Genomic DNA, 24,828 nt, shown 5'->3' with positions numbered 1-24,828 from the left:
GTTTGTATGTTTGTATGTTTGTATGTTTGTATGTTTGTATGTTTGTATGTTTGTACGTTTTTTTAAATTTATAATGTTTCTTTTCTTAGCAGTTTTGTATTTTGCTTTCCACTTTGGAAACGTTCTGCTTCCTCGTCCCGTTATTTGCCTAGCTCTTTTGTTCTTCTTGTTTGTTTTTCCTTTTTCAACTCGTTGTTTTCTCTCTGGTTGTTTGTTTTAATTTTATTTCAACACCATTTTCATATTTTCTGCTAGCGTTTTCAGTGTTTTCTTTTGTCAACAATTATGATTTTTTCTCATTCTTTGTTGGTCACATTTTAAATTGCTGCTAAATTAATGTACAATTTTATCAAAACATACAAACACACGTTACTACTAATGAAAAATGCTTAGAAATGTTTAAAAATGTTGGAAATTGTATAGTAGCAAAAGTAATTGAATGTACTAAAAGAAGTCATGGAACAAAATTAACGATTGAACGATCAAACGATTTAACTAGCACAAATGTATGATGTCGTTGCAATGCATTAAATGGTGCCGATTGTACGAAAGTTCAACCACATATTTATCACCAAACAAATGTGCCAAAAATACTGGCCAGCTTCACACGCAACGGGATGATGTGTATGTACGTGTGGGATAAATATGGCAAATTCTTTTGCGTAACCAATATCGCAGCACATAAGTTGGGCAGCATGGGCAAGCCATAAAACATAATTTCGTTGCTAAACTATCGTTCTGCTGTTGCACGAAACTCTTATGTTATTTGCTTCAGTTGTAAGAAAAAGTCCACCTTCATGTCCACACACACACATACAGGGTTACAGGGCGTCTTCAGTAGAGTATTATTTTACCGGCCCCCGGGAATCAATGGGTTGGAAAGTTCGATTTCAGTATTCAACAGAAGCGGACACAGAAGGGGTTGAATCCCTATAGCATGGTGTGCAAGTTGCAGAGCGTCACACACGGCCAAGAATGGATCACATCGAATAACGGCGTCACGACAATGACGTCATTACTACCTTCTTCCGCACGCGCATGAACCAAGACTATGGGTTGTGAGACCGGACTGGTTTGATCGGTCGTTTATAAGCACAAGCACATCCTTACTCAGTAAGCAACGAGCGACCACGTAAGTGGGATGGCCGAGCGATAAATAAACGCCTTCGCATGGTGGTACAAAGTTTCGCTGATGACGTTAGCCAGTGAGCAGGGCACGTCACCAGGAAAAGGGGCAGATAGCCGTTTCTGGCCAAGCCCGTGCCGAAGGACGAAACTATTAGTGCACGGTATTGACCGCACCCTGCGTTACGCTGCGGGCTGAGTAATTCGATGCGAACCGAAGCTACCATGGCGTCAGCGATTATTGTGGTATCCCCAAAGGAAACACACCAGGGAAGGAGTTTTCTGTTTTTTTTTGTTTCGAACGAACATAAATACGTGGGAAGCGGTTTTGACATCAACGCACTTCGTGGCATTTAGAAGTTTGATTATTTATTTCACTGAAGGATATAAAGAGATTAGAAAAATCGAGAAATAAAGCGAACGTCAGGTAGATACCCCGCATAGGGCGTCTAAGAGTTAACAAATACAATAGGGAAAATGCCCGCTTGTATGTCAAAGTATATAATAGAGCATTTTAATGTTTTTAAATAGCTCAATTCTGCTACTTTTAATCAATTTTTCAGATAACTTATTATCTGGAAGGAGAGGGGGCATGAGAAAAATGGCGGCCGTCCACACGGCAGGACCGGGTTCAAATCCCATCCGGACCGTCTCCCCGTAGTATGGACTGACTATCCTGCTACGTGGTAAAATAAGTCTTGATACGGCCAGGCCGTTCTAACCGAGCAAAAAAAAAAAGTTGAAGGAGAACATGTAGAAGTAAATATGGGATTTTTTTTCTACTTTTCCCAAATATTTTCAAGCTGACAAAATTTTTGTGTAAATCAAATTTTCATATGAGCAATTGGGAATGATTCTAAATCTACTTCCATTTATTATACAACAACTAGACAAGCATCAAGAAATGCTACTTTGCAGTACGTTAGTTATTTTTAAGATAATGCAGAACATTTAACAGTAGATTTTACCACTTTTGGCGTCCTTTTAAAATTGATCGCTATACAAAACACACAAAAAGCTCTGTGTGAAAGCTTTGCAAATGTGTAAATAAAGAATTTTTTCAAATGTTGCCTAAGTTTGAGTAAATAAGCAGAATTTCACTTCACTTAACATTTCACTTCAATTGGAAACAAATCCCGAAAAGGTTCCAACTTTCTCACGTGGCCTCGGAAATTCATGTTTTCAAAGGTTTAACACAAAAGAAAAACAAAGCAGTGAAATTACTAGAATCAAAAGCAATAAAGAAAATCATGGGAATGCGAAGCCATTTAACGTTTGGAAGAGAAAAACATTTGTTTAGCTTAAGAATTGGATCCAATGCTAGTTTTGCAATCAAACCGAAATGATGCGCTTGACAGGACGTGAACCCGCTACAAGGAAGTGGATCAAATTTTAATGGACTTTTGGTAAATCTTTAATACAAACCCGGTGCTAGGTACAACGAACACCAGACAATCTTCTTAAGATCTTCCCCGGAATGGGGCGGGGGATCTGTCATATAAAATGGATAATACCTCCTATCACTTTGCGCCATGATCGTGAAGCAACGCTTTCATAAGCGTTTCAACAGTCGTTCAACAGAGTGAAAAATAGAAAAGGGAAAAATAAAAAAGCGTGGGTGAAAAACATAACGCAACGAAATATGAGAGGATATGGCTTTTGCCACCGTTTCATGATTGACCTTGCCATGCGAAGGGTATTTTTGCCCGGTCACAAAACCCCGGGGCAAAATGTTCCGTTTTCATGTGCTATAAAAAATGCAAACGGGATCTTTCTGTGCGCTCTATTTTACGAGCAGCTGATGGCCACGTAGCATCGAGACAGTGGGAAGCAATAACAAAAAAAGAAAATGGCATGCATTTTCATCACGCGGGTCGAAACCTTCCGCGAGCTTTTTGTCTCGGGAAATCTTTCCGAAAAAGGTTAACCGTCGCTCACCACCGTGAAAAGGAAAACCGGTGGAATGATTTTGTGATTTAATCCTCTCTTCATTCCTCGGACTTCTTCTTTTTCTCTCTCTCTCTCTTTCTTTCTCTGTTGGTAAAGAAAGGACCCAACCCGTGGAAAAGTGGTTTGAACCATTTTCCGAACGATGCGTGCCGGCGTTTCCTTCTCAATCCCATCCTAATTAGGTGCAACAAATTGAATTTTATGAATGGTATGTTCCTCTTTGCTATATTGCCACTTTTGGGGAAGGTTTTGTGTGTGTGTGTGTGTTGTTTATTCTTATTTCGTTGTTGTTACTTTTTTGCGAACCCGGAACTCACAAATTTAAGATAGTTCTCTTCCCCATAGTTTACCATTGTTTATGCGACCAAAAGTGCCCTTAAGACAGTGTGTGGCGGCCAAAAAAAAAATGTTATAAATTTTTTTTTACTACGCCGGCCGGATTATTATTCCACCCGGCTTTAATGGTTGTTGTTGAGTTTTTGGTGGTAAATTGATGACAAACCTTCGCCTTAAAAGGAAAGACTAATTTGTATTAAAGATGCGCTGGATGAGTGGTGCCACGTGCTGCAGATGCTTGTTGAATGTAGACATGGAAACGATGGCTTGGTAACGGAAAACAAACAAACAAAAAATACAACCAACTCTAAAATCCACATTTTGACTGTGGCCAGGCAAACGAGAAAGAGACATGGCCGTTTCATGGGGATAGCTTCTTTGCCATTATTTATCATTCGCCTAAAAGGAAAATATCTGCGCAAGCTTCTTGTGCTTGCTTTCCAAACTTTTCGGCATCGGTTCACCGACTCGTAGACGCAAACCAAGACAAAAAACCCTTTTATTCGCCCCCTCCCCTCCCGTTCGAAAACCATCGTCTGGTATGATAGCCAGAATGGTCTCGTCGTGTGCCGCGTTATCTCGAGCGTCAAAAATACATTTCCCGACAATTTTCCACCAGGCACTGGTGTGCGCGTGTCAAACTGCTGCGGGTGTACCCGAACGGTCGAGGTTTAATCTAATTTCGCTGTAAAATGGTTTAATATTTTCATCTTCAGGATAAACCATAGCTGCTAGGCATCTTCCAGAAACGTGAGAAACCAAACGAACAGAACACAATTCGAATGCGTTGGTTGATGGGAAAACAGACCAAATCGAAAACAAAAAAAAAACAAAACAAACAAACAAAAAAAAACTCCTCCAAAAAACAATGATCCAATAAAAGTTCACAGCCCATGACGGCGAAATACGGCTTGGGTTTGGGAAGTGATTTTCCGACGCTTTACCACTACTGTGGCATGTGGATATCTTTGTTTTTTTTGTTGCGCCAAATAATGTGTTCGATTTTACGATGAGCCGGCCTTTGGTGAGATTGGATTTCGTTTACAGTGGCCGGCTTGTGTTGTAATAATTTTCCAGTGCTTTTTCCTTCCATTCAGCTGTCCGTTAAGTGTCGATTGGCTAATGTTGGGGAACATCTTTTTTTTTGTTTTGTTTTGCTCTGTAAAGGTGAGTGGTCTTAGACGACAACCGCTTCCCTATCTTTTGGTTTCGATGGTAATTGAAGCAATTTCGCATTCGAACCTTTTGCAAACAATCGGTGGATAAACGTACCGTGTCGTAAATTTGTTAAATCCTACTTAAAAAACTACCCGTTTCGGTTATCTGCCGATCAAAAGTGGTCAAAGTTTTTTTTCTCTCAAAATTTATTTTCCAATCTGGAGCTGATAAAATCCTTTTGAAACATATACGTAATAGGCTTGGAAAAGTTTTGAATGTTATCTACATGAAGTAGATAATATGTAAAGGATTGCAGTTGTCACTATAATTAACTGATATTATAATAAGAAATGGGTTTAACCAATATATAAAGCATCCAACAAGCATAGTGAACACGAGAAAACTTTTTCTTTATTCAAAACCATTGTAAATTGAGCTTTTAATGCTTAGCATAGAAAATGAAATAATTTCGAACAGTTTGACAAATGTTAAATTTATTTCATTATTTACGTTATTTGAGAATAAATAATTTCAAGCGTTTTCAAATGCTGGGATTAGTTCAAAAATGTTAATAAATAAAAATAATTAACTTGAATTTAAATAGTTCAATGCATATTAAATGATAATTGAAAGTGACAAACTTATGAAAAAATGTTTAGTAATCAATTGTAATATCTTCAATATTATATGTAATATAACGGCATGACCGTTTTAACCACGCAAAATAAAATATTAATAATCAAAAATTTATTACAAAACAATACTTAAACGACAACAAAGTATCATCAAAAATTTATAATGAATTTGTTGAAAACGAAACAATTGTTCCTATCTGTTGAGACGGTGGTTCTGAACAAGCTGCCATGTTAACCGCCTCGGCTGCAGTAAAAAAGTTAAAAGAAGTCAATAGATAGCCTGGTGACGGTGATCGAAACATTCCGGCGCACTGGTGGACGTATCGAACGAAAACGCACCAACATCGCATCGCTTCTGATGTCGTTTATCGGACACGGAATCATATAAATCAATTTACGTTCATTGATTTCATTATTTTCACTTCGAAAGTGACCAAAGTGTGTTAGCTCGACGGTTAGCCTTTGGAGAGTTTGAGCCCGTTTTAAGGGTCGTGATATTTCGCTTCACACTTCCCACCACTAGGCGAACGGTTGAGATGTGAAAATGTCAGCTAAGATAAAGAAAATGACAGTAGATTGAAATACAATGCAAAGGACAAAAAAGCTGACACGAACAAAACAAAAAAAAAAGCAAGTAAAAACATTTCCTTTTATGGTGAGTTAAATCAATTAACCAGAAATATAATCCACAGACAAAAGGTAATAAAAGCCAATTGAATGGTAGTTTTAAAACGGTCCGGATACTAGAGATCGAAGCTTTTGCTTTGAATAGTCTCAAAAAACAAAAACAAAAAAACGAATAAACGATTCTATCGGTGGATTGTGTTAGGGAGTATTGTTCGATAAAGCTTGTGACAGGAGTTTAAAAATAGCTTTTCGTGCAAAACACCTGATATCCTGAAAGGTGCCCTGTTTGTGGCGTCCAAGATTTTATGTTCGAATATGGTGGAAGTTTTCTTTGTTTTTTTTTACTATAAAATAAAAAGAAAACTGCAATTCACATAAAACGTCTCCGTTAGGCAGTGCCAGGAGAGAGAGAGAGAGAGAAAGAAAAAGAAGTCAGTGCTTTTCCGTTCTTTCACCAGTAAAGCTTAAGCAACAGGTGAAAGTTAAAAACCATCAGCCAGATATTGCTGACGAGTCCCACGTATCAGGAAGATGTGTGTGTGCGTTCGTGACTATGTGTTATTCCCCCGTGGAGGGGAGTCATAAATCACAGTCACCCAATCCGTGGGCCAGTTCAAGGGGGCAAGGTTCGGGCGCGGTAAAACAGATTGAAACAGTTTTCTTTGGGAAAACCGTGTAAATATCATTTCTTTCTTTTCATGATTGTTTTCCAACCTGGCTAGCAATGTGACTGTCTTTACGTCAGCATTTTTGAGCAGGTTTTTGGGCAATAAAACTAGAAGATATTAGCGCACTTTGTAGTAAATAAAAACGGGTGGTGTGTACGTGTGTTTGTTTTGAAAAAATGAATTAAGTGTGACATTTTGTTCCACGGAAAAGAATAGGTTTGTTTTGAGCAGTAAGCATGTTTGATTTTAAATTTCCGATTGAAAAAAGTGTAATAAATGTTTCTTCTTTTACAAGCGTTTAAATTTTAAAAGCTTCCATTTGAAACAGCGAATTCAAAATGACGGATCATTGTAAGGTAAAATGGTGTTTGTATAACACTTAGCATGTTAATTTGACACCTTCGGGCGACATTTTATTGTTGTTTGCTGTGCACATTATTGATCATCGCCGTCAAAAGCTCCCATTTTGCATTGGTAAACGTTTGTTTGAAAAAAGAAATTAAATGCCAATTTAGGGGCCGGCCACTATGCATTTCTAGGCGGTCAAGATCAAATGGCCAACCCATACCGTCGTTAGCCATGCCGGTTGGTTAGTTGACTTGTGTGTTTTAATTACATTTTGATTAATTTCTTTTTCCCCGATACCCCGATTGTGCCATGGTGCAGAAAAAAAGAGAGTGAACCCAATAGCCTCACTGTCATCATGGCGGACGTTTTTGTGTAGTTTTCATTTCCACCGAGCAATGAACACAATTCGAGGCAACGTACACCAAACAGCTACATCACTTAACGCGCCTTAACGTGCTGAAGGTGGCGCGTAGGCAACAAAGCCTTACCGGTGAGAATAAATTTAAACACGCAAACATCGGGATGCAAAAAAAAACGATAAACTCCGGTGGAAAACAATTCCAATGAATGAGGAAAAGTGTGTGTGTTTGCGTGGGTGGGTGGGACTTTGCAAAAGCGGAAAGGTAAATCTTCGCATGTCAAGACACACAGTTCAAGGGCTTTGCAGTCAGAATGTCTTCGGGAAGCCAAATAGCATGGTGGGTTTGTCAAATCATCCTTCGTTGCGTACTGGTGCTGAACTATATACTGGATCGGAGTTTTGATGCTTTTGAAGAGCAATAAAAGTAATCTCGTTGTACACATTTTCCCAGAAGGCAGTTTTTGCTATAGCATATTGAAGCACCAATCAATTTCATCTAGTTAAACACTTCCATGTTAACTTAAGTTTGCATTATCTGAAGTAAGATATGTTTGCTTACGTTTGAGAACTAAACAAGTATTATTAAAGTTTCTCTGTTAAATGGGAGAAAACCACATTTCCTTAACACATTCTTTTCGTGAACCAATGCAATTAGTGTTGGGTTTACTTTTTTACCTGCAATTGAGCCAATTAGAGAGGATAAATAAATTAATCAGAATTAGAATTAGCCGGCACGGTAACGATGGCTTCAAGGTGTCAACGTTGAAACAAGTTTACTCCAAAAGGTTACCATTCAATGCGTGAATAATTAAATGATACAATAGTGAGAAAATGGAACTGTTAGAGGCAGTTGGTTATATTGTTTTCCCTGTTTTGTAGCTGTGCATCGTTGTTATTTATGTGTGTGTTTTTTTTAACATTTTCCAACTAAGTTTTAATTTTAAAATTACATTGTATGGATTTTGATTTGTTTAATTTCAGTACATTTCTTTATAAAGTAGTCAAACATACTGAATGAAAAAAGATTTGTGGAGATATTCTTGTAAAGAGAGATAGAGGGTAAATAAATTTTTGTATAACAGTACAATTTGGTTGGCCTTTTAAAATGGTAAAAGGTTTACGATTTCTATTTTTCCTGGAAGGAAACAAATCATTGTTAAAAATAACACTAGCATTTAGTGATGGGTAAATTTCATTTTTTTCCAAAGTCGGAGTAATCCACTTCAGGCACATTCCGGAAAGGAGTCCGAACCAACTCCTTATTATAGAGAGTATTAACAAGAAGAGAACAGAAGAGAACAGGAAGGGTATCTTTCCTAAATTACGGAGCACTAACTATTGTAAACACGCGAAAAATTATGGATATCCTCTAGAAAAACAGTTTAAATAAAGTGAATAACATCAACGTTAACTTTAGAAGAAATCTATCAACAAAAAAATTAGAAGGAATCTATCAAAAACTTCAATTTGAAAAATCTTTCATAAAAAACTGCTCTAACACGTGTGAAAATTTGTTCAAAATATTGCGAAAACATGTGTAAAAATACCACAAAATATAAGGACTTGTAATTTTACAAGTAAATCTTAGCTAAACTGGAAAAAAGTCATTTAAAAACAGTTTGAAAACCCGTGGTAGAGCGATGAAAAATTTAGCGTTTATTCCTGTTGTCGACTCCGCAGAAATACGAAGTTGATCCAGCAGTAAACTCCAGAATTGACTCCGTAGTAATTCCTAGTAATAAATTGGTGGATTAAAGATTCCATTGCGGGGTTCCTATTACTATTAGAATTACTTCATGTAATGTGTATTCTTTTTTTTTACTGCCATTGCGCTGCACTGCAAAACATGTGACTTCATTAATGAAGTGCTCATTGGGATTATTTATTGAGCTTGACAGATGGCAGCGTTTTGCACTCTTGATGTCTTTTCTGCTTTTGGGGTGCTGTTGGCAAACAACACGGCAAAGCACGAAAATTCAATTGTGATACTTTGTACGCATTGCCATTATGCGATAGTAACACCGGTAGATAAATATGTGCCGATCGTTCACATTCAACGTACATCTAGATTTAATGTGTAAAAACGAAGAAATGTCCAGCCCCCACAGTAGATTTACTAAAGACGTATTAGATATAAGTGCAGTCGTTTTCAAGAAACTTTAACAACGCTCTTCTGCGAAATCAGTGGCAACAAAAGTTGAGTTAGGATGGACATCATAATAGGAATCTTGTACAAAGTTGACCGACCTCACATTAAACGAGTTCTGTCGGTTTTTTGCAAGTCCCTAAGTTGTAAGTTCTTTGCAAAGGAAACTTGGAATTTCGAGAAACTTGTTTGTTCCCTGGTGCAATTTATCATTAGGTAATGAGCGTTGTGTTTTGAGTATTGTTTACCACATTCTTCATCTGTTGCGTAAAGAAACTCTTAAATTCGGAGAACTAGAGCCACAAAGGCTTTTTTTGAATGAGGCGAGTTAAAGTATTGTGAGCTAGAATGTATACTATAAATTGATGTTTTCGCTGAAGAAAGAGACTAAAAGACATTTTTATTAAAGTTTTTGGCATAAAAGTTTGTTAAAACATTCAAGGTAAAAAAACAAACAAAGAAAAACAATTGGGAGCCGTTTTTAAACTGTATTTATCATTAATTTTACATTGCACATTGTCTCGAAGCACAACTGCAGACTTGGTTGAAAACAAGTAAAGCAGGTAATACTTCACTCCATAAGCTTCCCGGTGCACCAGATCAATCGTAACCCACACAAAGTGACAAAAAAGAATTTGGGGAAACCACCGTCATTCCCATCGTTCGATTAAAGGCAACCTAATGCAACATCATCCGGTTGTATTTGCATGTTGGCATCACGTTCTTTTCTCTACCATTCAACGAAAACATACTACCTGGAAAGGATAAGGTTTTAAATATAAGCCAGGGTATGTGGAGAATACGAGAACTTGCATGTTACTGATTATTTATGCAACTCTTTCCGTTTGCTATTTTTATCCATGCATCGGGTGTGCGATGGAGAAGAAACGGAAGAATTCCCAATTGTCAAGAACAGTCTGGAAAACAAGCAATCTGTGCAGGTTTCGTATCGTACTAATCCATGCTGCTAAGCTTTGCCACATGAGAACTTAAACCCTGCTCACTTTCATTCTACCTTTATTTCGCTCCAGGAAGTCCATTGATGTTGGAAGCTTGTAGTTTACAGTGGTTTAGCAGATTTCATACCTTGCCCGATGATAAACGACAATGAGTGTGTATGGTCGAACAACGGAGCAAATGTTTATGTACAGCCGAACACATCCACATGTGGCTGCATGAAATAAAGTACGCAGCCAGTCAGTCAGCATGGGTGACTGGGCGTCTCCATTGATTGTTAGATTAACGGTGATGAAAAGTTTTTTTTATATTTACCGTTATCGGCTTCATAACTTTTGGTACATTGGAAAAGTAAAATGTGTAAAGACTCAAAACATAATGCAAAAAAAAATGTATTGTACAAAAAATTAGCATATCTTTTCACATCGAACGCACCGAAGCGTACAGGTGTTTGAGGTACACTGCATAATAAGGGAGCAAATGTATTTTAACAACCTGACGTGACGTGATCCCATCGGCACTCTGTGTGTGTGTGGGTGGGAAAATGTCACCAGTTTCGTGCATTTTGCACGAACTTTACTTTCGTTAACGCCTTTCGCTTTTATGCTACCTGGCATGCTTTCGCTCGAAAGTAGCCTATCTCGTTTGGAATTTGCAGAGAAGATGATCTTCCTTCCTACGGAGTGGATAGAGAACAGGCTAAAAATAGAACATCCTTCTAATGCTTTACACGCTCTGATGCTTGTAGTATCTAAACAAAGCCACACCTATTCTGCTCGTTTGATGTCTTCTGTGTTGGCTTGTATGTACCTTGTGAAAGGACACACCGGCACACGGTGAAGTAGAACTGAAGCAAGCATGAACAGCCAAAAAGCAACCTCCATCTGAAGCTTTGTAATCAAAATGAAACAGTTAAACAAAGCTATTCGGTTGGATGTGAAACAAAAACCCCAACAGGAAAGGTTTCCTTTGTCGCGAGGTTAGGATGTGCTGTATTCCCATTCCCACACAGTGTACAGTGTATCACCACCTGTGCGAAGGTTGTCTTTCTTTAGCCTTTTTTTGGCTGTTGTCTGGACCATCTTTTGTTCGATTCGGTGGCGCTGGCGCATGGCATCAATCTTTGTCGTGCTCAACGGAGCGAAGAAAGAAGAATGTGCTTGTGTGAAGCTACTCGAGTGACCGTCCGTTTGTGTCATTCGTTCGGTAAGCTGAGAAGGTACCAGCGGTGAAACCCATCCCAAGTGAGGACAGCAGGGACACACTCTGCACTTCAAGTGTAGGTGCATTGAAATTTGATGAATGAAATCTAAAAATAGCCCACCTGCTTCAGCCCGGGCCAAACTGATCCGATTTTGTGGCCGGTTGGTTGTGGCCTGCCTACCCTTTCCTGTACCCTTTCGTGTACTATTCTCACCTTCCGAGAACCTTCCAGTTCTACGGGGTAACTTCTTTAATCTCCATCAGCTGACACGGTGAAGGTTCTGGGTTGGGTTGGGTTCCACACTTTCGCAGGCAGCCATTTCGGAGTAGCAAATCTTATTCATTCCCTTGCTCTCACAGTTTTTGCACATTCTCTTTCTATCTTTGTCTCGCTTGTTCATGTTCGTTCTCCATTCCACCTGCACGGTTAAGCGAATAGGTATCATGATTCATGTAAAGCTCGACAGCGGACAAGCTGCTAATACCTTGCCGCCGAACGTACGTACAAGCGTGTGTGTGTTTTAATGGCGTTTTAGATGGCAGCGCGAACAATAACGATAATGAGATTATTTGGATGGGAAATTAAATCCCAACCACCACCGTCCCGTACCGTAGGTCCCCACAACCAGGTAGATCGAATGATTATCCTAGGTTGGTTGCATGGTGAAAGTGTGGATCGTCTGACGTGGTGGTGAAAATTAAGAGCTTTGTAAAATTAGACGACGAGAGCCATTTTGTGCTCTATTCGAGTTTTCAGCTGGCAGCGAGGTAGATGGTATGTTGGGTGGATTTTTGAAACAGGAACATGAATTATCCCTCACCTCAAGGTTGAAGGTCATGATAGGCTGTTGAATGACGCGCGACAATATGGCGGTTTTCTTCATGAAGTAATTTTGTTTGTTTTTTTTTTTTATTCTTCTGTCGACACTCCATGTATGCACGATGATTGATAACGAGGAGAACAAAAAGGCCAGGTGGAACTAAATTTTAATTGCCTGTGACATTGTGCGCTTACTGATTGATTGAACTGCTGAATATTGCGTTGAAGCGAATGGTGAAAGGATTTGAACGCTAACATTTGAACCAATGTTTGCCATTATCTGTTCATATAGTCGACAAGTCCATTGATTGCACTGTGGTTCGTTATAAGTACAAAAGGGTAGGGTGGGCTTTTGTAATTAGATAAATTTTGGTACCATATTCGCTTTTAGGTTTTAGTTTCCATTTGGTTCTATTGAAATTCTATTTTGAAACAAATCAACAGACCGGCGTTTGGGAAATAATTAACTTCAATCGGGTTTAATGTTTTGTTTTTGAAATATTTTCTTTTCAATTAACCTGATCATTCGCTAGATCAATTTGTAGTTTAAAAATCTACAAAGAATTGTTGTATCTTTAACTCTTCTTTATAAAAATTATAACAGGTTTAAAAAAAGTTTCAGGACAATATAACATACATATTGGGAAGATGTCGTTGTATATTAAAAACATAAAATAAAAAATATAGTTAAAATATGCTATTAACAGAATATTAATTTTAGTATAGTTTACAAAGTTTATAAAGCAACAGAAAAAAAGGAAAATGAAACACAAATTCGCTAAACACCACATGAACGATGATTGTGCAGATATGTTTTCCACTATCGTAGGAGAATAAATAGCAAAACTAGTTGAAAACTTGTCAGAAACGTCCGTTTGTCTGAACGTTGCTCAGGTTATGAGTGACTTTTGTGGGGGGTGGGAAAATACTCACATACTCACACACACATGCCAACATAAACAGTTGGAAGTTTAGGGAGACTGCTTAAAATGGTGTTTGCTGCAAACGCCTGAACAGTATTGTGTTAGTACCGCATGCGTACGAGGAAGTTGCAGTAGAAAACAAAATAAAATAGAGCAAATAGGAAAAAAAGCTCCTCACCCACCCCAGCAGCATGATCATGATCGGTAGCTCATAACGTACGTCTAAAACTCCTTTGCCACCGATGGAAAATGCCGTTAAACAGAACTAAGACGGAAGGTGGAACGATAGACACAAACTACCACAGCCACCGGCACCACATGTCTCGCTTTTCCTTTCCCTGCCACCGTACCACCGGAAATAGTGCAGCTGGAAGAAATGAGGATATGGCAATGGATTGGAAATGTTAGTCCGCCTTCGCACCCCGTACGAAGCTGTACGGAGTACGTGTGCATAAGCAGATCATGAATCATTTATGAATGATAAGTTTATGAAAGTTATCCAGCAGCATTCAATGGAGTGTTTGGAGTGTTGTGTGTGTGTGTGTGGGGGGGGGGAGAGGTAGGTTGACGAGTGCTGGACGAACTCGTTTTTATTGGCAGGTGGATAGCATTCGGTGATGCACTTGGATGTGGATGTGTGTTGTTCGAGCTATTGCAAATGCATGATTGGCTTGTGGGGTTTTGCTGCCACACGTTTGCAAAGTGTCAAGTGTAAATGGAGTGAAAGGAAACAATTACCTACACACCCACCCACAACTGATCGAAGAGCGAATAAGCACCGGCTGAGTGGTTGAGTTTAGCTAAGGCAAAAGGAATGTTTAAGTCCGTCATCATCGTTATGCGAGAAAAAGTTTTACACTTTCACATGTGCCATTACGAAAGCAATACAATTTTATGGTTAATGGAGTTCGGTTTTTGTTCGTATTGTATATGTGTATGTATGTTTGAAAATTCAAATAATTTTAGTACTTTTTTCCTTTCCCGTTTCGAGTCTTAACAAAATTTTAGTTTCATTTTCAAAACAATTCTTGTCAGTTATTCCACTTCAGTTACTAGATACGATTTTCGTTTTTTTAAAATAAAGTCTGTTTTTAAATTTATTCTTTAATAATTTTTAAGTTAAGAAAAACTCCTTTTTAAATTAATCTGATGTTTATTTAACATAAATAAATAACAATAAAAAAAACGGTTTGAAGTTCACCGATAGAGTTGACCGATCGAATACTCGATTAGTCATACACTAATCGTACCGTATTTTCTTGAAGAAGAAAAAAAGAAACCAGCACATACCGAAGCAGTTACATGTTACTTGAGTACTCCAACTTTTCATTACCCCTTGAAACCACCCGCCCATGCATGCCCAGCATATTCGTGGCTCCAGATAAGTTTTCAATGTCTCTGACCCTTTCGTGTGTGTATGTCGAAGCATGGCCAAGCTACGCCCCGGCTTCCAGCCAGCGGTTTTTTGTTACATGATCTCGTCTTCTTTTCTCTTTTCACATATTTTTGTTTTTGTTTCACTATGCACTTCTATCCGGCGTAAGGTTGGTTATGCTTCGAGCAGGAAAGTGTCAGCGCTGTGTTGTGTACAGACGCTTGCCGATACAAGAAGGATGACCGTGCGCCTCGTTGCGTTCGGTCCATCTTCCCGGTTCCTATCGATGCAAAGGCGCTCTCTCTCTCTCTTAGGTTTGGGTTCGAAAACATTATCACATAAATACTGGGCATGCGAGCGTATGTGTGTTTTTGTGGTAGATGATTTCCACCGAACGATGATAACCGTTTGCCGGGGCTGATCGGTGCCTAACATGGGAAAATATGTGCTACGGCATGGCTCACAAAACGGCTTTTCATAAATTTGATCGTTTTACTAAGAGTTTTTTTGTTGTTTATTTTGGAATAAAATTGAATTATTCACCAGTTGATGGCGACGGTGGTGGCAGGATTGGCAGGGCTGTAATAGTAAACGGACAACACTACAAACGATGCTTGTGTACGAGTGTATCGCCAAGCTGCGGGCTTAGATGGCTCCAACCGAGCTTCGTGATGGCTCGTACGAGGTGTTTTCTAAACGATAGTTGATCTCTCCCAATCCGTTCACATCACATCCGTATCCATGCAGCTCTACAAATGGGTGTAAATAATTTAATTACCGGTGCTCTGTCATCGTCACCCTTTTGCTTGGTACACACGTCAGGGACACATTTTAATTGGTCAATGATGATTTTCTACATCTAGTCAAATACAAATACAATTTTGATACTATATGCCATGGTTGGCGACGACACAATGTACACAATACAAAGAATAGCTTGACATAATCTCTACTGTCTTTTTTTAGTAGACAACAAGCTAAGACTTAACTCATTATTCATCTAACACGCTCGTTCACGCTAAACGCCGCGTCCGTCTAAGATTATCCAAAATCCATTTTTAGTTCAACACTATTATGCATCAAGTTCCAAAGCCAATATCAAAATATACGCCCTCAAAAGCTAGCAAAAAAGAAGCGGGCAAAATCCTGTTGGTCCGGATTGCACCATATAGACGCACTGTGCGCCCGATACCTGCCTTGTATGCTTTCAAAGAAAGGTGCGTTGTTGTTGCTGCTGTTGGGTGAAAAACTTTCGCCACCATTCGCCACCATTTAGGACCGTTTTGCTCCAGTATACCTTTTAGCCCAAAGTTCCTATTGTTTGCCCGTAGGCAAACCGTTCTATTATGCGACTGAGCAAATCGTCCACACTGTCCACAAATTGCGAGAGTTTTCCCACAGTACGCTGGCAAACGCTTGCCACAAATTCACCGCTAGCTCTAATAGTACAATTGACTGTTATGCGTTAAATATTCATTTTGCTAAATAGTGGTCCACCGTTTAACGGTAGTCCACCGGGTTTGGGTAATGTTAATGCACACACGTTTTTCCTTCTAATTGTTACTTTTTTTTTTGGTATTTTTTTACACACTTATTTTGTACTTTTTTTTGGGGTTATTTTTTGTTTGTTTCGTTTGATGAATACCTACAGTACAGTGACTACGAGTTGTGTTGGATACGTTGGATCTAAAAGCGAAACACATCTTGCGTTTTACATGCATATTGGATGCATGTGTTTCGGTGTTTTGGGAAAAGAATAACTATCGCGCATAGTGTTCGATTTTTCACAATTTTCATCCCTGTCTGCCACCATCGTTTACGCCATCGTTTGTTTGTAAGAAGATATTTAAGAAAAAAATGAACAAAAATTAATTTTCTTTACAACAAATCTCGAATTTTACACCATCAAGTTAAATGGAAACTTATTGTATGGAATTTTATTGTAAAATAAATTGTATAAATTATTTTAGAAAACTCTTTTTTTTTTTATTTGTTTTCGTATGTAGGATATGTTGTGGAAAATTCGAAGTTCACCAAAGTTGGTCACGTTTTACATGTTTTGAGTCTGTAGTTTTTGTCTTTAGCGTAGAGTTAGTTCAATTGTAATGTTACGTCGTCAAGTCATTTTTCGATAAAGTTATGCTATTTTGTTGTTCAAAACTTTATCAGCCCGCTGTTTGATTTTTGGCACATGTGACAAGCAAGCGAAAAACATCTTCAGCTATCGAATACGTTTGTGCGAAATACAGTTCTTGGTAGCAAGGTTAAAACACAATCGTCCAGAAACATCAAACAGATAAGCAAATAAAACTTTTACTACAACAACCCAAAAAGGAAACGTTCTGGGAACTGGGTTTTGGGTTTAGTTTGTGCAAGTAATGGGATTAAATCGGAAAGTCAATCTCTACTCGTCTGATCCCAGCATTTAGCTGGTCATTAATGCAAATAAAGAAACTTTCCCAAAAGGTACATACATCGGATAGAGTGGGGGGAAAAAACATTCAAAACTGTATGATAGAGTTTTCAAACGTGAGACAACCTTCCATATGGGTTTTTTTTTGGCAAGCGTTAGACAAAAGGGAAAACCAGGCAGTTCATTCAGCAGTAGCGGAAGGGCAGATAAATTTTCAAGAAACTGTTTTCACCGGGAAAGGTGCATTAAAAGTGTATGAATGGTTTGCACCACCTGACCTGAAGCCCACGTAATGTGAAGGGGCAATTAAAAGAAACCAATTCGGAAAGTTTTAATTAGACCAAGTTGTGTGTGCCTTTGAGTTGGCTTCGGTTCGTGCTTTGTAATTTCCACTTTTCATAAAAGTAAGTTATCGAGCAATTAAACATTGCTAAAGGACACTACCATTTTAATTGTAAGGTGAGTTTTGTTGTTGCATTTTTTTAATGTTTCCATTGTGCTTCTTTCGTTGTTAACTGTTGTGCAATAAGAAGAAGAGAAGAGAATTTGCATTAAATTTTGATGCAGTTTTTAAATGTCGATGTAATGACATCAAACAGTTTTATCTTAAATTTTATGCAAAAGCACATCATTTTAGCATTGGCACCTACCGATCATCTGAAAGTTTTTTTTCGTTCGATGCTGAAGATGGCTAAGGAAAAGTGTACAGAGCACAAAAAGGTGCTAAATCTGATTAGTATTTAGTATACCTAAGGGCAACCAGTACGTGTACGGGTTTCAGATGATGGCCGTAATGGTTGTGTAACAGATCTGCACGAAACACCCCATTCAAAAGTGGTAGGTAACGGGTTTGTTTATGAAGATGATGGAACCGATTTTATCAAACTCAAAGGTGAAGCCTACCCGCGAGCGTTGCTGTAATTAATTGGGAGCGTTTTTTTATCAATTCATAGGAAACAAATTTTATAAGCAAAATATTTCCAGCGAAGTGGTCTTTAATGGGTTTTAAACAACAGACACGATCGTATTAATTTTTACACCAAACTAGATCAAGATTTTCGAAGAGAGCTGGTTAACAATTAAGCTAGTTAACTGATTAAGCACAACTTAATAACACGCCCAAAATAATTAGATTAGAGTTTCGATTGAATTGTGCCCTTCGCAGAAGTGACTAATTCACGCCAAAAATCTTGGATCGAAAAGTAAATCACCGACGAAAAATGGAGACAAATTAGAATTATTTCATTGTGATCCGCCATATTGAATTAGCTTTTGAAACATTTGTTTTTTGGGTATAAATTTGTATTGCGACTTGCTTTAAGGTCAAAACATTTATCATCAAACATCATATATTTCCCATGTCACATAATGACTTTCACGTCTTCCCAGATGAGGAATATGTATAAAAAAATGGAAAAGCTGCACAATAACTTTGGAATACAATTAAATTTCTTCATTTCCGCTTAATATTTAATTAGTTCGAAACGCTGACTAGTTTTTTTTTCCTCAAAATCACTAAACATAAACCTAAATTCAAGTGAAATGGATAAAACAAATAAACAACATGGTTTTTGTTTGAAATTTTGAACAAAATAAATTCTTCTAATCATAATAAGAACGCTTCCAAACGACGAACGCAAGTGTTAATAAAAAAAAAAAGAAAAGGCCACCAAGCGAACGTCACAAACACAAATAAAATTTGGTTTCGTTTACCCTTCACTTGATTGCAACAGATAACAAAAAGTGGGATAATCTTTTTTGAGCTAACGATTTTTACCTATTTGATTACACCATGGAAACCGCAATGTGTTTGGGCAATTTTTTTGTATTTTGAAACATCAGGCACAAACACCGTATGAGTGTGTGAGAGGTGTTTGAGGGATGAACTAGTTGAAGGGATAACGCCTTCCAGACCCAATCAAAATTGGGTTTATTTTGTTCTTGTACGCTTCTTGCTACCGTAAAAAAGAACGTAAAACCTTACTCATTCGTGTAAGGTACGAAAATATGCAACAACAGAAAAAAAAAATAAATCAAATCCTACATACACAGTTTGTTGAACCCACTTGACAAAAAAAAAACAGAAAGGATGTAAGGGGTTTAAGAAAAATTGTCCTTCGTTGTCAAACCAACGTCAGGTTGTGATAACAATCAAATCTCTTTTTGTCGTGCTAGCACACGGTTCGTACAAATCTTTTCCGTCTTCTACAGATGAAATCTGTTATTTAGATGGACTAGAGATGATGCTATAAAACAGCCCACGAAAGTGAAACCCACGAATTGGCTTACGGGTAGAAACGGGGAAGGAGAGACAACTGTTAGTTGTAGAAAAAGTTCTCCAGAGAGGATTATTGTTTGGTTTGATTTTTGGTGTATTTTCCCCGAACTTCAAATGCTCACCTGTGCATATTAAGATTTGTAACGAATTCAGTTTTTGAACACACGTCATCAATTCAAGTCTATGGAGAAGAGTTCAGTAAGAATTAGTGATGAATCTGGACGAATCCTGAAAGAGAAGGAAAAAAGAAAAAGAAGTTAGTAAAGTTAAAAGCTCAAAAAAAGTTATATTTGTTTGCGAAAGGTATATGTCACTGTTGTTTAAATAAACACACATGCTGCATATATGTAGATGAAACGTTTTTTTCTTAACATGGGAATAGGAAATCTACGAGCCTACGAGTATGCCATAATCGAATAAAAAACCCCACATTGTAGAAGCGAACGCTACTTAGAAGCTTGGTAAAATATTGACTGTGTAGGAGCTTTGGAACGTGTTCACTTTCAGCGGCACGTAGGCCACTACTCCTTCAAGTATGGATCAACCGTTGTACCATTGTGTGAGCAAATAAAGCTAGCGCACCGTGTGGGTGCGTTTCAATTGAACGTGAAATGATTGGTAATTGAGGTGCAGTTTTTTTTTCTGTATCCCCTTACCAAAAGGGCGTTGTCGACCGAAAGGAACCATGTAGAAGCCGTCTGTAGTTTTCCGTTTTCATCATAATCATTTTCATTAAACGATTTCTAGCGGTGTAGGACGATTTGCTGGCAAACAGTGAAGGCATAACTATTACAGCATTTCATCTCGTGACGTGTCATTCTCATGCCTAGTCCGTCCCACGGTTAGTTCATCTATTAGTGTCACCCACATGCACCCAGCACGTGCCCGTGTATCTCGCCAAGTCTCGACAAGTACGTTCCGTAACGAAATATTCGATAAATCTGGTATGCTGTACAAGCATCTGCTCACTGTCAGGTACCGGGCGTCTCCATCGACCGGAGCTGCTGCTCGGAAAAAGCTGACAGAGTTCGTCACACACACACAGCACTTCATATTTAGCTATCGAACCGGGGAAAATTGCGATTGTTATTTGTATGGATTGTGTATACGTGTGTATGTGAAAGTTCGTGATTGCCATTCACACACGTGTGTAACGAATCGATGCATAAGCTTCATCGCCCAGTGGCAATAGAATGTTTTACTTTAACTATGCTGGGAATCGGGAAACCGATGCACAATGGGATAAGAAAGGTTAATACCTGTTTGCCACAAATCAAATTTAGTTTAAAGTTAGCTAAAGATAAATTTATTTAAAAAAGGGATTTAATGTCCGGTAAAATCAGTATAGATGATAAACAAATGTTATTTAAAGAATATTTTCGTTTTTTTTTTCGAATAATAATGTCATCCAAAAACCCTCAATTTGGGTGTAGTAAAAATGACAAAATAAATACGTCTTCCGTTTTAGACGTTTTAGAAAACATTCCAAAAGTTCTTTTCCAATTTATTGCTTAAACTATCTAGTGTAATTTGAAAAACGTTTTATTTTATTTTTCATTTTCATTTTACCGACTGTGAGCATCGTTCTCAAAACGTGTATTATTGTTGAAAATGCTACTGCTGCTGCTCGATGATGAAAAGCTGAAAATTTTCCATTCCCACCTTCAAACGGGTGGGCTGAAACGATACACTCAACCATTGAACCGACAGGTTAAGCTGAGATGAAATCAAAGTACGACCATTCGCTCAATCGTAACGACGTTTCGTTAGCCCACGATAAGACCCTAAGGCCGGTTTTCCAAGCCTCAAGGTTTCGCGATTCACAGTCATTAAATCGTTTCGCCCTGCCTGGGCGCGAGCAACCATACCCAATTCGGTCGGAAAAGCGTTTCCGGTGGTAATCAGAAACTTTTGTGGCGGCGCTGAAAAGTGTGCTGCTGCGAAATTTGGCTGACGTCAATCATGTACAGTAATGGAGCCCTTCAGACCATCTAAAGACAACCAAACCGGCTACGGGGCTACACCTTGCCACGAGTGGAAATGAGTGAAGGGATTAGGTACATGAAAAGACCAACCAGTGTGGTAGCGTGGAGGTACTTTTAGCCACACTAGCATGGTGACAGTAACTACGCGACAGAATCGAGAAGGTTCTATCTATTACGAGTCGTGTGCGTGGGTACCCGAAATGGTTTGGGGGGGTTGCAATTGCAGGGTTTGCCATATTTCATTCCGATCCTTACCCAGTCGGAAAATCTTTTTTTTTATCTCCCCCCCGATACATCTACACCTTTGGAATTAGCAAGTTAAAACCGCGAATTAGTGTGGCTGTGGAGGTTTCCTAATTAAATACGCCATGCACGATTCTCTCGCTCGCTGTCTCGCTCTCGTTCGCCGCTTAACTATGTTTCTCCCTGGGGAAATGTATCGGATTCATAATGATATCCCGGTGGAATTAGTAAGTTTGTTATACCTGATGCTTTTACTGTGTAAGCTTTGAACATCCTGCCGGGCGGGTCGGCAACAACATTATGGGGACTAAATTCATACGGTGTAATTTACCTATTCACCTTAATCGGAGCTTGGTGGTTTAGGATTCACCATCAACCATCATCAACCGCCGGTGGCAGCTGGTGCAGCGGTTGATTCATGTATTTATGCTTGGTGATTAATTATTTGGTCGTAATTTGCATTTGCACAACCACAGCCGTGATAGGTCGTGACTGGAATATGATGAGCGGCTAGAGTGATGACATTTTGTCATCCCATACCGACGATCCATTTGGCTTGGGAAAACAGAACAAACCGAAGGGTATATTAGACTCGCAAGAGTGAAAAGAAGGGACATAGCCGCGAGAGAGAGATAGAGAGAGAGAGAGAGAGAGAGAGAGAGAATGGGAGGTGAGTTGAAACGTAAAACTAACAAATAAAGCTCATCAGTGGTTTGGTGGAAAATTATTTCCCCAATTAATTGTGCATCAAATATCAGACACAATTTGGCAAAATGAAATGAAGCTGGGCTAACCGTGCAATAAAGTTTATGAACAAATATTTTTGTGTGAAAACAATTACACATTTACACAACACAACACAAGATATACGTTTGCCTTTTTTGAGCTTGTAGCTAAATTACGAATGAACAAATTGGTTTCAGAATAGGTTTTGTCAATTTATCCAAATATTATTCCTGCAAAAACATTATAATTGCTTTTCGCTAAAATGGAGGAATTGAAAAAAATGAATGTAGTTTCAATAATAAAAAAAAATGTTTTGAAATGGCTAATTATTGACGATTCACTCCTTTGTCGCAATAAATTACATATATTCCAACTCCATATTCGGATTCGATTCAGTTTACAAAGAGATTTTTACATCTAAACCTTCATTTCCATGTTCCGTTGCAATGCATTTCACTACTACAGGATTCTTCTAAATCAGCAATGTTAGAATGGCGTTAATATACAAATTCTAGCTTTTCTAGTTGACTCATCAACACTGTTTATTCTCACTACGTCTCATCTGTCAGATCTGATCTCATCTGACAGATAACAATTCAAAAACAATTATAGCATGTGACCGCGTGACAACTACACTTTTACATTCCTTTGTCATTCTCTCTCGTTCCTACATAAACTTAGTTCTTATAGCTAAAACAAATAAAGTAATTATGGCAAACGAAGTTTTCTTGATGAGGATAGATTTTATTTCTTACGTCGAGAAAATAGTTCAACTTTCCCATACTGACTGCAGATCTTTGTTAAAAAAAAAGAAAAACACGAAGCAGTAATTTGGTGCGTCATACCGAAAAGTATTAAAATCAATTCCTTCCACATAGAGAATAATTAATCTAGCCTAAGGTTGCCCTACGTATGCCATTTATTAACGATTCTTACAGTAATTGTAACTAAATCTGAAGAGTTATTTTTCTATCTCTTGTAGGACCCTTAAGGTCCTGCTGACCGTTTCTGTCGTCGACGCTTGTCGTTTAAAAGATTTGGAGTTATAAAAAAGGCACAAATTAATTGTCTTATAATATCTGTCCCTTCTAAATAAATAGAATAAAAAAAGGATAAAAAAAGATCCAATCGTTCGCTAAGATTGACCAAGGGTTACTTACACCATAACTTAGAGCATCGCTTCGTAAGTGATAGAGCAACATCAACTGCATCTTTATTTATTTATTTATTTACTCGTCAAATTGTCTGCCGCATGGGTTTAACAATGGTTCTTACAAGCTAGGGGAGTAGGAAGAAAGGGATATGGAAGATGTTGTAAGAGGAAGCAAGATTGATTATAAGGGGAAAGTGGAATTATTAAGGAGGCGAGTGCGAAAGTGGGAAATGGGAACGTTGAAATCGAACAGGTGATGGTCTCTGTTAAAAGCAGCGCATGCTCTTAACCAGGGATCATTCTGGCCAAAAACCGAACGGCGGGTTGGAATAAAGATGGGAGGCCTATCGCGAAGTCTGCGAGAGGGAACATACAGTGGTAGGGAAGATAAAAGGGAAGGAACATCGAAATCGCCGGAAAGGATGCAGGCAATGAAGTAGGACTGCGCTTGCCAATGGCGGGATTCAATTTCTATTAAACCCAGCAAACGGCAGCGGAGAGAATAGGAGGGTACAGGAACGGAGTAACCGTGAAGAAATCTACGTACTGCGAAGCGCGTAAATTTCCTCTGAACTCTCTCTAGTCTCTGCATAGCAGTACCTCCAGCTGGAGACCACACAACGCAGGCATAATCAAGAACGGATCGAACCCAGCAACAGTACACTGCCTTAAGACAAAGAGGATCGCGAATTTCCGAAGACATGCGCATAATGAGGCCTAATGCTCTGTTCGCTTTATTGATCACATGGTTGGTGTGAGTAGCGAACGAGAGACCCTCATCCAACCAGATCCCAAGATCTTTTACAGTAGATTCCCTGCTTATTTGGGTACCACATAGGTAATAGTCCCAAGACAGCCGGGCAGCAGCAGGTCTCCCGAAAGAGATGACGCAACATTTAGGTGGACAGAGCACCAGTCCATTATGCAAACACCACAGAGAGAAATTGTTTAAAAAACTCTGGAGAGATCGACAATCGTAGGACGAGGACACGGGAAGAAAGATTTTTATATCGTCAGCATAAAGGAGATGTCCATCAATAGGGAGAACATTGATGCAGTCATTGATAAAAAGGGAGAAAAGGATAGGACTAAGTGCACTTCCCTGAGGGACACCAGACAAGCCCACAAATGACGAAGAAAAGGAGTTGTCCAATCTAACTGTATAGGATCTATTCGAGAGAAAGGATCCCAACCAAGCTAGAATTGGACTACCAAATCCAAGTTTCGCGAGTTTTGCTAAGAGTAAAACATGGGGCAAACTATCGAAGGCTGCTTTAAAGTCGGTATAAATTACGTCTACTTGACTTTTACGAACGATATGGGACATCACAAAAGACACAAAACACATAAGATTTGTCGAAGTAGAACGTTTAGGCATAAAGCCATGCTGGTGGGGAG

The 24,828-nt window shown here is 38.6% G+C and overlaps 1 protein-coding gene across 1 annotated transcript in view; it reads right to left on the bottom strand.

The window, feature by feature from the left end:
• Positions 1-3,180: 3,180 nt before the first annotated feature.
• The window catches only part of LOC125767987 (zinc finger protein 503), a 119,607-nt gene continuing 97,959 nt past the window's right edge, over positions 3,181-24,828 (bottom strand). Inside the window, exon 4 of the mRNA XM_049435058.1 lies at positions 3,181-19,551. The gene's annotated coding sequence lies outside the window, so the exon portion shown is untranslated. The remainder of the gene's footprint in view (positions 19,552-24,828) is intronic.

Source organism: Anopheles funestus, chromosome 3RL (genome assembly GCF_943734845.2).
Source record: "Anopheles funestus chromosome 3RL, idAnoFuneDA-416_04, whole genome shotgun sequence".
NCBI lineage: Eukaryota > Metazoa > Arthropoda > Insecta > Diptera > Culicidae > Anopheles > Anopheles funestus.
This window is presented reverse-complemented; position numbering and strand designations above follow the sequence as displayed.